Source organism: Aegilops tauschii, chromosome 4, assembly GCF_002575655.3.
Source record: "Aegilops tauschii subsp. strangulata cultivar AL8/78 chromosome 4, Aet v6.0, whole genome shotgun sequence".
Classification (NCBI taxonomy): domain Eukaryota; kingdom Viridiplantae; phylum Streptophyta; class Magnoliopsida; order Poales; family Poaceae; genus Aegilops; species Aegilops tauschii.
In genome coordinates this window covers 305421664-305438662 of record NC_053038.3, presented here as the reverse complement: position 1 = coordinate 305438662, position 16999 = coordinate 305421664, and positions in this window count along the sequence as shown.

The window sequence follows — 16999 nt, the reverse complement described above, 5'->3', positions numbered from 1 at the left end:
AAAGACTGCTGAGTCACGTCAGAAGAGTCAGTATGACCGTCATCATAAAGACATGGTCTATCAACCTGGCGAAAAGGCTTATCTTCGAGTCACACCTATGAAGGGTGCTCACCGCTTCGGGATCAAGGGCAAGCTAGCTCCTCGATATATTGGCCCATTCACTATTCTCGAAAGGCGTGGAAAAGTGGCATACCAACTGGAGCTACCGCCGAACCTTTCTCAGGTTCACGATGTGTTCCATGTGTCACAGCTCCGCCGTTGCTTCAAGGACCCAATCCGAGCAGTGGATCATGAAGTGCTCGAATTGCAGCAAGACCTCTCCTATAAGGAGCATCCGTTCCGCATTCTCGACCAAGCTGAACGCCGCACACGTCAGAAGGCGATCAAGTTTCTCAAAGTCCAGTGGTCGCACCATTCTGAAGATGAAGCCACTTGGGAACGAGAGGATCGTCTGCGCGAAGAATACCCCGCACTGTTTCCTTCTACCTTCTAAATCTCGGGACGAGATTTCTTGTAGTGGAGGAGATTTGTGACGCCCGGATAATTAAGCTACAGTAATCCCACGCTAATGATGCCACATCACCACGGTTACTCTTATTAACCTCGCGATGATTCGAAACCGTTTCAAAATTTAAATTCAAATTAATGTCAATAATAAAAGTTTTCAAAAGTTTAAACAAAAATGTTCGGTGGGTGCCAGATATTGCACTGATAATTATTGTGGAGAAAACATATTTTTAGAAAATGCCTAACTATTTTAAAATGATGTAAAACAGAAAAGAAAATTCAACAGAGAAAACAAACAGAAAGAAAAAGAAGAAAGGAGGAACCCCCCTCCCCCCACTGGACCCTGGCCCAACTGGGCCGACCCCAGGCCCAGCCGGCCGGCCACCCACCCCCCACCGACACCTTATCCACCCCCCACTCACCAACACCTCCATCCACTCCCCCTCTCGCTCCCCATCCCCCCCGATCCAGAACTGGATCGGGCCGAACCCCGACGCCTGGACCTCGCCGGCCCCGCCCTCACCCTCGCGCTCCCTTCCCCTCTCCCTCAGCGGCGCCCCTCGCCGCGCCTGCCGCGTCGCCCCCGACGGCCCGACGTCGTCCCTCGCCGCCCGGAGCTCCACTGAGCCTCGCCTCGCCCCCGACACCCGCGGCGGCCTGAGGCCGACGTCGCCGCGCGGAGCCGCTCCCGTCGCCGGACTTCCTCGTCCCCGTCGCCGTCGCCTCCTCGCCTCTCCATCGCCGGCCACCCCAAGCTTCCCCGAGCCCGCTGCCCTGTGCCCTACGCTCCCCTCGTGAGCGCCCCCCCTTTTCTCCCCTTTTCCCCGTCACCGGATCCGGCCCGCGCCGTCCCGCTCAGGCCGTGGCCTCACCGCCCGGCGCTGCTCACTGCTCACGCGTCCGCACCCTCGACGCCTCCGCCCGCACCTGCCCCGTCCGACCTCAAGACGCGCCCCGGCCGCGCTCACGGCGGCCCGCGCTCACCGTGGCCTCGCCCCGCACCGTGCCTCACTCCCGCGCCGGTTCCCTCTCCCCTCTGTCCCCGCGCATGCACCACCGCTCGCCGCTCGCCCCGTCGACGGCGCCCTCGCTTCCGTTCCCCCCTGCTCCCCCGCAAGCGCCCCCCTCCTCTGCACTTGGCCGCGGCCCTGCTCCTGCGGCTCCCTCCACCGCGCCGGAGCCCCAGCGGTGGCCGGTGGTCGTGCCCGGGCCACGGCTCCCGTGCCTCCTCCCCGTTGTCCACGGGCGAGGCCATCGGTCGGGCGCCCGCCCGCGCCCGCTTGGGCAGTGCCCGCCGCCCGCGCCCGCTAAGGCCCCTGGCCCAATGACAGCCGGGGCCCACGCACAGAACGAAAAAGAAAAGGAAAAAAATGGTTTAAAAAAATAAATAAAAATAAAATAATAATAAAAACAATAGATTAATTAATAAATATTAATAAATATATAAATAAAAATAAATAATAAAATTAATTAATTAATTAATTAATTAAGATAATTAATTAACTTATTTAATCATGTTAATATTAATTAATTAAAGTTAATTAATCCTAATGAATTAATCTAATTAACATGTTAGTTTAATTAAACAGAATTAGTTTAATTAAACCCTAATTAACCTAACAGAGTATGACACGTGGGTCCCACAGGACCCACGCGACAGTTTGACCCAGTCAACCCCTGTTGACTGCTGACGTCAGCATGACATCATGCTGATGTCATAAATCCATTTTCGAATTAAATTAAATAATTAATCAAATTCCAGAAATTAATAAAATCTTTAGAAAATCATATCTTTTAATCCGTAACTCGGATTAAAATATTTTCAACATGAAAGTTGCTCAGAACGACGAGACGAATCCGGATACGCAGTCCGTTCGTCCACCACACCTCCCTAACCTATCGAACTCGCAACTTTCCCCCTCCGGTCCATTTGTCCGAAAACGCGAAACATCGGGAATACTTTCCTGGATGTTCCCCCCTTCGCCGGTACGACCTATTGTCGTGTTAGGACACACCTAGTACCGCTCATTGTCATGTCACGCATCGTCATACTTATGTTTGCATTGTATTTACTGTTTCTTCCCCCTCTTCTCTCCGGTAGACTACGAGACCGACACTGCTGCTGCCCAGTTCGACTACGGAGTTGACGACCCCTCCTACTTGCCAGAGCAACCAGGCAAGCCCCCCCTTGATCACCAGATATCGCCTATTCTTCTCTATACTGCTTGCATTAGAGTAGTGTAGCATGTTACTGCTTTCCGATATCCTATCCTGATGCATAGCCTATCCTTGCTACTACTGTTGTTACCTTTACCTGCAATCCTACATGCTTAGTATAGGATGCTAGTTTTCCATCAGTGGCCCTACATTCTTGTCCGTCTGCTGTGCTATACTATCGGGCCGTGATCACCTGGGCGGTGATCACGGGTATTTACTTATATACTATATACATGACACATGTGGTGACTAAAGTCGGGTCGGCTCGTAGGAGTACCCGCAAGTGGATCTTTGTGGCGGAGCGACAGGGCAGGTTGAGACCGCCTAGGTGAGAGGTGGGCCTGGCCCTGGTCGGCGTTCGCGGATACTTAACACGCTTAACGAGATCTTGGAATTTGATCTGAGTCTGGCCATTTGGTCTATACGCACTAACCATCTACGCGGGAGTAGTTATGGGTATCCCGGCGTCGTGGTATCAGCCGAAGCCTTCGTGACATCAGCGACTGAGTGGCGCGCGCCGTGTTGGACCGCTTTGACGTAACCGCCGTGATCGTGTGGGTTGCTAGGTCTGCTCGCGGCCGCGTTCGCAACGTGCAGGTGTGCATAGGGCGATGGGCCCAGACCCCTGTGCGCTTAGGATTAGACCGGCGTGCTGACCTCTCTATTGTGCTTAGGAGGGGCTGCGACGCGTTGATCTTACGAGGCCGGGCATGACCCAGAAAAGTGTGTCCGGCCAAATGGGATCGAGCGTGTTGGGTTATGTGGTGCACCCCTGCAGGGAAGTTTATCTATTCGAATAGCCGTGTCCCTCGGTAAAAGGACGACCCGGAGTTGTACCTTGACCTTATGACAACTAGAACTGGATACTGAATAAAATACACCCTTCCAAGTGCCAGATACAACCCGGTGATCGCTCTCTAACAGGGCGACGAGGAGGGGATCGCCGGGTAGGATTATGCTACTTGGAGGACTTCAATCTACTCTCTTCTTCATGCTGCAAGATGGAGATGACCAGAAGCGTAGTCTTTGACAGGACTAGCTATCCCCCTCTTATTCTGGCATTCTGCAGTTCAGTCCATTGATATGCCCCTTTACACATATACCCATGCATATGTAGTGTAGCTCCTTGCTTGCGAGTACTTTGGACGAGTACTCACGGTTGCTTCTCTCCCTCTTTTCCCCTTTTCCTTTCTATCTGGTTGTCGCAACCAGATGCTGGAGTCCAGGAGCCAGTCGCCACCGTCGACGATGACACCTACGACACTGGAGGTGCCTACTACTACGTGCAGCCCGCTGACGACGACCAGGAGTAGTTAGGAGGATCCCAGGCAGGAGGCCCGCGCCTCGTTCGATCTGTATCCCAGTTTGTGCTAGCCTTCTTAAGGCAAGCTTGTTTAACTTATGTCTGTACTCAGATATTGTTGCTTCTGCTGACTCGTCTGTGATCGAGCACTTGTATTCGAGCCCTCGAGGCCCCTGGCTTGTATTATAATGCTTGTATGACTTATTTATGTTTTAGAGTTGTGTTGTGATATCTTCCCGTGAGTCCCTGATCTTGATCGTACACATTTGCGTGCATGATTAGTGTACTGTCAAATCGGGGGCGTCATACATCTGCAATGACATTGGCTTTGCCTGGAGTATATTCAATACTCGGATTGTACTCTTGAATCATCTCGACCCATCGAGTTTGCCTGAGGTTGAGGTTGGGCTAAGTGAAGATGTACTTGAGACTCTTGTGATCGGTGAATATGTCCACTTTTCTTCCCAACAAGAGATGTCTCAATGTTATTAATGCATGGACAACTGCCACCTACTCAAGATCGTGAGTGGGGTAGTTCTTTTCATTGGGCTTCAACTGACGAGAGGTATAGGCCACAACTTTCTTCTCTTGCATTAACACAGCACCGAGACCTTGAAGAGAAGCATCACAGAAAACTTTGAATGGCTTGGATTCGTCAGGAGGAGTTAAGACAGGAGCTGTGACGAGTTTCTCTTTGAGAGTGTTGAAAGCAACGTCACACTCAGGAGACCAGACATACTTCACATGCTTCTGGAGAAGGTTGGAAAGAGGCTTTGCAATCTTAGAGAAATTCTCAACGAATCTTCGGCAATAGCTTGCAAGACCAAGAAAACTGCGGAGCTGCTTGACATTCTGAGGAGGTTCCCACTTCACAATTGCAGACACCTTCTCGGGATTAACAGCGATGCCCTTGGCAGAGATGATATGACCAAGGTAAAGAACTTCATCAAGCCAAAACTCACATTTGGAAAACTTCGCATAAAATTGATACTCTCTGAGCTTGTCGAGCACCAATCGCAAATGTTTGGCAGGATCCTTCTTATTCTTGGAGAAGACCAAGATATCATCGAGATACACCAGGACGAATTCATTGGTATAGGGGTTGAAGATGAAATTCATCATTCGAGAGAATGTTGGAGGAGCATTGACAAGGCCGAAAGACATGACAGTATATTCATAAGAACCAAAGCTTGTTCTGAATGCTGTCTTGGGAATATCTTCTTCACGAATGCGAAAATGATGATAACCCATTCGAAGGTTAAGCTTGGAGAATACTTTAGCACCTTTGAGTTGCTCGAATAGCTCATTGATGTTGGGAAGTGGATACTTGTTCTTGATTGTCTTCTTGTTCAATGGACGGTAGTCGACACAAAGTCGATCCGTGCCATCCTTCTTCTGGACAAAAAGAACACCACAACCCCATGGAGATGAACTCGGTCTGATCAAACCCATACGCTCTTGTTCATCGAGCTGTTTCTTAAATTCCTTCAGCTCCTTGGGTCCAAGCTTGTATGGACGCTTGCAAATGGGTTCAGTGCCAGGCTCAAGATCGATAACGAACTCAACTGGCCGTTGAGGAGGCATACCCGGAAGCTCTTCTGGAAAAACATCTTGGTACTCACAAATGACTGGAATTTGAGAAATAGCATCCAACTCGCCCTTCTCATTGAGAGAAAACAACTGAATGGTTTCATCACGAGCGGCATAAATGATAACATCCTCAGAAGAGTGTGTCAATTTAATTTCCCTGGCAGCACAATCAAGTTGAGCCTTGTGCTTAGAAAGCCAGTCCATCCCGAGAATTACATCAATATCCGAGTCACCAAGAACAATTGGTTTAGACAGAAATTTATAGTTTCCCATCTTAATAGAAACATCAGGAGCAACCAAACTAGAAGTCATAAGCTTTTCCGGAGAAACAACTTGCATAACTTTGGATAAAATCTCTGTGTCAACATTGTGCTTCGATGCAAATGGGTATGACATGAAAGAATGCGATGCACCAGTGTCAAATAAAACTTTTGCAGGAATATCATTAACTGAGAGATTACCCATTATCACATCAGTAGATTCTTTCGCTTGAGCTGCATTCATCATGTTCACCTTTGCAGACTTGGGATTATGCTTGACCACTGCATTGCTGGAAGATCTCACAGGAGGAGGAGGCGGAAGGCGCCTTTGGTTGAAACACTTGTTAGCATAGTGACCTTTCTGCTGACACTTGTTGCAAGTCACCTCTGAGAGTGGACGATGATAAGGAGCATTCGACTTTGGAGCTTGATTCTGAGACTTGTTCTGATAGCCAGGGTTGGATGAGTGGGAAGATCCATGGCCACCTTTGCTCTTCTGCTGGAAAGGATGACGAAACGGAGGAGGAGGAGGCAACCAGAACCAGAACTTCTGTTGCTTAGCAGCCACTAGTGAGGAAGAAGAAGACTGAACTGCGTCTCTGACTCTCTTCTTAGAAGCCTCACACTTGAGCTGAGCAGCCTCTTGTTTCAGTGCCATGTTATAGAATTGATCAAACTGAGTAGGCTCAACAAGAACGAGAGCTAACTGCAGAGGGTTCTCCTGACTCCCCTCATTGCGTTCCGGATTCTGACGCGTTGGCGGAGCCATCCTGAAGAGGGTGACATCCGTTAGCATCTTGATAGACAGATAGGCAAATTGAATCAACGGATAGAAATTGCAACATATAGTCTTTACAATAAACATTCGAACGAGGATGAACGAATGAATTCCATAGTAAATCATCACACTTCCATTAAGGTGAGAAGCCACTTGATAAAGGGATTGATGAATAACATAAAAAGGTACGACTGAAACAAATAAGTGGTATGGATTACCCAATCACAAACCAAATATCTGCGGGAAGAAATGCTAAGAGCTATATGAATCCCACCTATAAACTCCCGAAACTTTCTGGTTATGCAATCTGGTGTTGGGGATACAGGGGACACAAAATATATCACCCAAACTAGCAATCCCTAGATCCAGCTGTATCCATCCGTCAACACATAACCAAGAAACCTTCGGAAATCGTGTACCTCAACCTTCGAAAAGCATCCGTTATACGAGTTATGGCAATACTCCAGAACTCCCGCCCCAGTACTGGGTGGCGTCGAGGTGATCTCACCAACAACTGCATAAAAGAGATTTTCGATGTCGGCGAAACTCAGATATTCCAGAACTGCAACGATAAAATTGTGACGACAACACCTCGGAGCTCAACTCCCCGGGACACTGGCACAACCCCTAAATGTCAGGAGGCACCAAGAACAATGTTCTCGTCACAAAACCATCGGAACGATTCTAAGATACCCGCGTGATCCTAAATTTTTTTTAGTGAAATTTGAGGAGCGAAGAGTCAAAACTTCTACGTCAGGAGGCCTCACCAGAGCGACGAAGGGACTGACGAGTAAAAACAATCCTACTCTCCGATATATATAATCCTAAGACTCAAAACATTTTTGTTCTAGACTCAACAACACCAGCGATTCGATCAAGCAGGGGGCTCCTAAGTCGGGGATGGCTCTGATTACCAACTTGTAACGCCCACGATATGGCTATATCTCCCACGTGTCGAGGCACGACTTAGAGGCATAACCGCATTGTGGTTTTGTCGCAAGAAGGGTCATCTTCACACAATCGCATGTAATGAACAAGAATGGGATAACGAGAGTTGGCTTACAATCGCCACTTCACACAGTACATAAATAAATTCATACATCATCCAAAATCCACACATAGACCGACTACGGTTAAATCCAAATGAAAATAAGATATCCCCAAATGCTAGATCCCCGATCGTCCCAACTGGGCTCCACTACTGATCATCAGGAAAAGAAACATAGTAACGACCGCGTTCCTCGTCGAACTCCCACTTGAGCTCTGTTGGGGATATAACTACTGGAGTCACCCGCCCAGGAGGGGCCGGGTTATGTCATGACGATCATCCCATGAAGCCCAATATCAAGCTTGAGGACGGCGGATCAGTAATGGGCTTAATGTTGGGGAACGTAGTAATTTCAAAAAAAAATCCTACGCACACGCAAGATCATGGTGATGCATAGCAACGAGAGGGGAGAGTGTTGTCCACGTACCCTCGTAGACCGACAGCGGAAGCGTTATCACAACGCGGTTGATGTAGTCGTACGTCTTCACGGTCCGACCGATCAAGTACCGAACGTACGGCACCTCCGAGTTCTACACACGTTCAGCTCGATGACGTCCCTCGAACTCCGATCCAGCCGAGTGTTGAGGGAGAGTTTCGTCAGCACGACGGCGTGGTGACGATGATGATGTTCCACCGACGTAGGGCTTCGCCTAAGCTCCGCAACGGTATTATCGAGGTGTAATATGGTGGAGGGGGGCACCGCACACGGCTAAGAGATCTCAAGGATCAATTGTTGTGTCTCTGGGGTGCCCCCCTGCCCCCGTATATAAAGGAGCAAGGGAGGAGGAGGCCGGCCCTAGGAGGGGGCGCACCAAGTGTGGAGTCCTACTAGGACTCCCTAGTCCTAGTAGGATTCCACCTCCCATATGGAATAGGAAAAGAGGAAGGGAAAAAGAGAAGGAAGGAAGGGGGCGCCCCCCTTCCCTAGTCCAATTCGGACCAGACCAAGGGGAGGGGTGCGGCCACCCTTGAGGCCCTTTTCCTTCTTTCCCGTATGGCCCAATAAGGCCCAATACGTGTTCCCGTAACTCTCCGGTACTCCGAAAAATACCCGAGTCACTCGAAACCTTTCCGAAGTCCGAATATAGACGTCCAATATATCGATCTTTACGTCTCGACCATTTCGAGACTCCTCGTCATGTCCCCGATCTCATCCGGGACTCCGAACTCCTTTGGTACATCAACATACATAAACTCATAATAAAACTGTCATCGTAACTTTAAGCGTGCGGACCCTACGGGTTCGAGAACTATGTAGACATGACCGAGACACGTCTCCGGTCAATAACCAATAGCGGGACCTGGATGCCCATATTGGCTCCCACATATTCTACGAAGATCTTTATCGGTCAGACCGCATAACAACATACGTTGTTCCCTTTGTCATCAGTATGTTATTTGCCCGAGATTCGATCGTCGGTATCTTGATACCTAGTTCAATCTCGTTACCGGCAAGTCTCTTTACTCGTTCCGTAACACATCATCCCGCAACTAACTCATTAGTCACAATGCTTGCAAGGCTTATAGTGATGTGCATTACCGAGTGGGCCCAGAGATACCTCTCCGACAATCGGAGTGACAAATCCTAATCTCGAAATACGCCAACCCAACAAGTACCTTTGGAGACACCTGTAGAGCACCTTTATAATCACCCATTTACGTTGTGACGTTTGGTAGCACACAAAGTGTTCCTCTGGTAAACGGGAGTTGCATAATCTCATAGTCAGAGGAACATGTATAAGTCATGAAGAAAGCAATAGCAACATACTAAACGATCGAGTGCTAAGCTAACGGAATGGGTCAAGTCAATCACGTCATTCTCCTAATGAGGTGATCTCGTTAATCAAATGACAACTGATGTCTATGGCTAGGAAACATAACCATCTTTGATTAACGAGCTAGTCAAGTAGAGGCATACTAGTGACACTCTGTTTGTCTATGTATTCACACATGTATTATGTTTCCGGTTAATACAATTCTAGCATGAATAATAAACATTTATCATGATATAAGGAAATAAATAATAACTTTATTATTGCCTCTAGGGCATATTTCCTTCAGTCTCCCACTTGCACTAGAGTCAATAATCTAGTTCACATCGCCATGTGATTTAACATGAATAGTTCACATCACCATGTGATTAACACCCATGGTTCACATCGTCATGTGACCATCACCCAAAGGGTTTACTAGAGTCAGTAATCTAGTTCACATCGCTATGTGATTAACACCCAAAGAGTACTAAGGTGTGATCATGTTTTGCTTGTGAGATAATTTTAGTCAACGGGTCTGTCATATTCAGATCCGTAAGTATTTTGCAAATTTCTATGTCTACAATGCTCTGCATGGAGCTACTCTAGCTAATTGCTCCCACTTTCAATATGTATCTAGACCGAGACTTTAGAGTCATCTAGATTAGTGTCAAAACTTGCATCGACGTAACCTTTTACGACGAGCCTCTTGTCACTTCCATAATCGAGAAACATATCCTTATTCCAGTAAGGATAATTTTGACCGCTGTCCAGTGATCTACTCCTAGATCACTATTGTACTCCCTTGCCAAAATCAGTGTAGGGTATACAATAGATCTGGTACACAGCATGGCATACTTTATAGAACCTATGGCCGAGGCATAGGGAATGACTTTCATTCTTTTTCTATCTTCTGCCGTGGTCGGGTTTTGAGTCTTACTCAATTTCACACCTTGTAACACAGGCAAGAAACTCTTTCTTTGACTGTTCCATTTTGAACCACTTCAAAATCTTGTTAAGGTATGTACTCATTGAAAAAACTTATCAAGCGTCTTGATCTATCTCTATAGATCTTGATGCTCAATATGTAAGCAGCTTCACCAAGGTCTTTCTTTGAAAAACTCCTTTATGCTTTGCAGAATAATTCTACATTATTTCCGATCAACAATATGTCACTTACATATACTTATCAGAAATGTTGTAGTGCTCCCACTCACTTTCTTGTAAATACAGGCTTCACCGCAAGTCTGTATAAAACTATATCCTTTGATCAACTTATCAAAGCGTATATTCCTACTCCGAGATGCTTGCACCAGTCCATAGATGGATCGCTGGAGCTTGCATATTTTGTTAGCACCTTTAGGATTTGACAAAACCTTCTGGTTGCATCATATACAACTCTTCTTTAATAAATCCATTAAGGAATGCAGTTTTGTTTATCCATTTGCCATATTTCATAAAATGCGGCAATTGCTAACATGATTCAGACAGACTTAAGCATAGATACGAGTGAGAAACTCTCATCGTAGTCAACATCTTGAACTTGTCGAAAACCTTTTTGCGACAATTCTAGCTTTGTAGATAGTGATACTACTATCAGCGTCCGTCTTCCTCTTGACAATCCATTTATTCTCAATTGCTTGCCGATCATCGGGCAAGTCAACCAAAGTCCACACTTTGTTCTCATACATGGATCTCATCTCAGATTTCATGGCCTCAAGCCATTTTGCGGAATGTGGGCTCACCATCGCTTCTTCATAGTTCGTAGGTTCGTCATGGTCTAGTAACATAACCTCCAGAACAGGATTACTGTACCACTCTGGTGCGGATCTTACTCTGGTTTACCTACGAGGTTTGGTAGTAACTTGATCTGAAGTTACATGATCATCATCATTAACTTCCTCACTAATTGGTGTAGGAGTCACAGGAACAGATTTCTGTGATGAACTACTTTCCAATAAGGGAGCAGGTACAGTTACCTCATCAAGTTCTACTTTCCTCCCACTCACTTCTTTCGAGAGAAACTCCTTCTCTAGAAAGGATCCATACTTAGCAACGAATGTGTTGCCTTCGGATCTGTGATAGAAGGTGTACCCAACTGTCTCCTTTGGGTATCCTATGAAGACACATTTCTCCGATTTGGGTTTGAGCTTATCAAGATGAAACTTTTTTACATAAGCATCGCAACCCCAAAATTTTAAGAAACGACAACATTGGTTTCTTGCCAAACCATAGTTCATAAGGCGTCGTCTCAACGGATTTTGATGGTGCCCTATTTAACGTGAATGCAGCTATCTCTAATGCATAACCCCCAAAACGATTAGTGGTAAATTGGTAAGAGACATCATAGATTGCACTATATCCAATAAAGTACGGTTATGACGTTCGGACACACCATTATGCTGTGGTGTTCCAGGTGGCATGAATTTGTGAAACTATTCCACATTGTTTTAACTGAAGGCCAAACTCGTAACTTAAATACTCTTCTCCACGATCAGATCGTAGAAACTTTATTTTCTTGTTACGATGATTTTCTGCTTCACTCTGAAATTATATGAACTTTTCAAATGTTTCAGGCTCTTGTTTCATTAAGTAGATATACCCATATCTGCTCAAATCATCTGTGAAGGTCAGAAAATAATGATACCTGCTACGAGCCTCAATATTCATCGGACCACATACATCTGTATGTATGATTTCCAACAAATCTGTTGCTCTCTCCATAGTTCCGGAGAACGGCGTTTTAGTCATCTTGCCCATGAGGCACGGTTTGCAAGTATCAAGTGATTCATAATCAAGTGATTCCAAAATCCCATCAGTATGGAGTTTCTTCATGCGCTTTACACCAATATGACCTAAACGGCAGTGCCACAAATAAGTTGCACTATCATTATTAACTTTGCATCTTTTGGCTTCAATATTATGAATATGTGTATCACTACGATCGAGATCCAACAAACCATTTTCATTGGTGTGTATGACCATAGAAGGTTTTATTCATGTAAACAGAACAACAATTGTTCTCTAATTTAAATGAATAACCGTATTGCAATAAACATGACCAAATCATATTCATGCTCAACGCAAACACCAAATAACACTTATTTAGTTTCAACACTAATCCCGAAAGTACAGGGAGTGTGCGATGATGATCATATCAATCTTGGAACTACTTCCAACACACATTGTCACCTCGCCTTTTACTAGTCTCGGTTTATTCTGCAACTCCCGTTTTCGAGTTACTACTCTTTAGCAACTGAACTAGTATCAATTACCGAGGGGTTGCTATAAACACTAGTAAAGTACACATCAATAATGTGTATATCAAATATACCTTTGTTCACTTTTACTAGTCTCTGTTTATTCTACAACTCCCGTTTCGAGTTACTACTCTTAGCAACTGAACCAGTATCAATTACCGAGGGGTTGCTATAAACACTAGTAAAGTACACATCAATAATCTGTATATCAAATATACCTTTGTTCACTTTGCCATCCTTCTTATCCACCAAATAGTTGGGGTAGTTCCGCTTCCAGTGACAAGTCCTTTTGCAGTAGAAGCACTTAGTCTCAGGCTTAGGACCAGACTTAGGCTTCTTCACTTGAGCAGCAACTTGCTTGCCGTTCTTTTTGAAGTTCCCCTTCTTCCCTTTGCCCTTTTCTTGAAACTAGTCGTCTCGTCAACCATCAACACTTGATGTTTTTCTTGATTTCTACCTTCGTCGATTTCAGCATCACGAAGAGCTCAGGAATTACTTTCGTCATCCCTTGCATACTATAGTTCATCACGAAGTTCTACTAACTTGGTGATGGTGACTAGAGAATTATGTCAATCACTATTTTATCTCGAAGATAGACTCCCACTTGATTCAAGCGATTGTAGTACCCAGACAATCTGAGCACATGCTCACTGCTTGAGCGATTCTCCTCCATCTTTTAGCTATAGAACTTGTTGGAGACTTCATATCTCTCAACTTGGGTATTTGCTTGAAATATTAACTTCAACTCCTGGAACATCTCATATGGTCCATGACGTTCAAAACGTCTTTGAAGTCCCGATTCTAAGCCGTTAAGCATGGTGCACTAAACTATCAAGTAGTCATCATATTGAGCTAGCCAAACGTTCATAACGTCTGCATCTGCTCCTGCAATAGGTCTGTCACCTAGCGGTGCATCAAGGACATAATTTTTCTATGCAGCAATGAGGATAATCCTCAGATCACGGATCCAATCCGCATCTTTGCTACTAACATCTTTCAACATAATTTTTCTCTAGGAACAAAAAATAAACACAGGGAAGCAACAACGCGAGCTATTGATCTACAACATAATTTGCAAAATACTATCAGGACTAAGTTCATGATAAATTTAAGTTCAATTAATCATATTACTTAAGAACTCCCACTTAGATAGACATCTCTCTAATCATCTAAGTGATCACGTGATCCAAAGCAACTAAACCATGTCCGATTAACACGTGAGATGGAGTAGTTTCAATGGTGAACATCACTATGTTGATCATATCTACTATATGATTCACGCTCGACCTTTCGGTCTCTGTGTTTCGAGGCCATATCTGTATATGCTAGGCTCGTCAAGTTTAACCTAAGTATTCCGTGTGTGCAACTGTTTTGCACCCGTTGTATTTGAACGTAGAGCCTATCACACCCGATTAACACGTGGTGTCTCAGCACGAAGAAATTTTGCAACGGTGCATACTCAGGGAGAACACTTTTATCTTGAAATTTTAGTGAGAGATCATCTTATAATGCTACCGTCAATCAAAGCAAGATAAGATGCATAAAGGATTAACATCACATGCAATCAATATAAGTGATATGATATGGCCATCATCATCTTGTGCTTGTGATCTCCATCTCTGAAGCACCGTGCTTGTGATCTCCATCTCCGAAGCACCGTCGTGATCACCATCGTCACCGGCGCAACACCTTGATCTCCATCGTAGCATCGTTGTCGTCTCGCCAACTTATTGCTTTTACGACTATCGCTACCGCTTAGTGATAAAGTAAAACTATTACATGGCGATTGCATCTCATACAATAAAGCGACAACCATATGGCTCCTGCCAGTTGCCGATAACTCGGTTACAAAACATGATCATCTCATACAACACATTATATCACATCATGTCTTGACCATATCACATCACAACATGCCCTGCAAAAACAAGTTAGACGTCCTCTACTTTGTTGTTGCAAGTTTTACGTGGCTGCTACGGGCTTAGCAAGAACCGTTCTTACCTACGCATCAAAACCACAACGATAGTTTGTCAAGTTGGTGCTGTTTTAACCTTCGCAAGGACCAGGCGTAGCCACACTCGGTTCAACTAAAGTGAGAGAGACAGACACCCACCAGTCTCCTTTAAGCAACGAGTGCTCCGAACGGTGAAACCAGTCTCGCGTAAGCATACGCGTAATGTCGGTCCGGGCCGCTTCATCTCACAATACCGCTGAACCAAAGTATGACATGCTGGTAAGCAGTATGACTTATATCGCCCACAACTCACTTGTGTTCTACTCGTGCATAGCATCAACGCATAAAACCAGGTTCTGATACCACTGTTGGGGAACATAGTAATTTCAAAAAAAAAATCCTATGCACACGCAAGATCATGGTGATGCATAGCAACGAGAGGGGAGAATGTTGTCCACGTACCCTCGTAGACCGACAGCGGAAGCGTTATCACAACGCGGTTGATGTAGTGGTACGTCTTCACGGTCCGACCGATCAAGTACCGAACGTACGGCACCTTCGAGTTCTACACACGTTCAGCTCGATGGCGTCCCTCGAACTCCGATCCAGCCGAGTGTTGAGGGAGAGTTTCGTCAGCACGACGGCGTGGTGACGATGATGATGTTCCACCGACGTAGGGCTTCGCCTAAGCTCCGCAACGGTATTATCGAGGTGTAATATGGTGGAGGGGGCACCGCACACGGCTAAGAGATCTCAAGGATCAATTGTTGTGTCTCTGGGGTGCCCCCCTGCCCCCGTATATAAAGGAGCAAGGGAGGAGGAGGCCGGCCCTAGGAGGGGGCGCACCAAGTGTGGAGTCCTACTAGGACTCCCTAGTCCTAGTAGGATTCCACCTCCCATATGGAATAGGAAAAGAGGAAGGGAAAAAGAGAAGGAAGGAAGGGGGCGCCCCCCTTCCCTAGTCCAATTCGGACCAGACCAAGGGGAGGGGTGCGGCCACCCTTGAGGCCCTTTTCCTTCTTTCCCGTATGGCCCAATAAGGCCCAATACGTATTCCCGTAACTCTCTGGTACTCCGAAAAATACCCGAATCACTCGGAACCTTTCCGAAGTCCGAATATAGTCGTCCAATATATCGATCTTTATGTCTCGACCATTTCGAGACTCCTCGTCATGTCCCCGATCTCATCCGGGACTCCGAACTCCTTCGGTACATCAACATACATAAACTCATAATAAAACTGTCATCGTAACTTTAAGCGTGCGGACCCTACGGGTTCGAGAACTATGTAGACATGACCGAGATACGTCTCCGGTCAATAACCAATAGCGGGACCTGGATGCCCATATTGGCTCCCACATATTCTACGAAGATCTTTATCGGTCAGACCGCATAACAACATACGTTGTTCCCTTTGTCATCAGTATGTTACTTGCCCGAGATTCGATCGTCGGTATCTCGATACCTAGTTCAATCTCGTTACCGGCAAGTCTCTTTACTCGTTCCGTAACACATCATCCCGCAACTAACTCATTAGTCACAATGCTTGCAAGACTTATAGTGATGTGCATTACCGAGTGGGCCCAGAGATACCTCTCCGACAATCGGAGTGACAAATCCTAATCTCGAAATACGCCAACCCAACAAGTACCTTTGGAGACACCTGTAGAGCACCTTTATAATCACCCATTTACGTGGTGACGTTTGGTAGCACACAAAGTGTTCCTCTGGTAAACGGGAGTTGCATAATCTCATAGTCAGAGGAACATGTATAAGTCATGAAGAAAGCAATAGCAACATACTAAACGATCGAGTGCTAAGCTAACGGAATGGGTCAAGTCAATCACGTCATTCTCCTAATGAGGTGATCTCGTTAATCAAATGACAACTTATGTCTATGGCTAGGAAACATAACCATCTTTGATTAACGAGCTAGTCAAGTAGAGGCATACTAGTGACACTCTGTTTGTCTATGTATTCACACATGTATTATGTTTCCGGTTAATACAATTCTAGCATAAATAATAAACATTTATCATGATATAAGGAAATAAATAATAACTTTATTATTGCCTCTAGGGCATATTTCCTTCACTTAAGGCCTAGAGGTGGCTTAAGGCCCGTAGTGATAAACCGCCGTTAAGGCATGACTTGTAGTGTAAGGCAGGAATAGTTAAGAGTCCGAGCCGGACACTGTTATAAGCCGGCCGGGACTCTGAGAGCCGCTGGGCGTTAACCTCTCTATATAAAGGGACGACCCAGCGGCGGTTCAGGACAAGTAAGATCAGATCGATAGCCTGGCATAGCGGTTTAGCTCCCTGGTCATCGAAA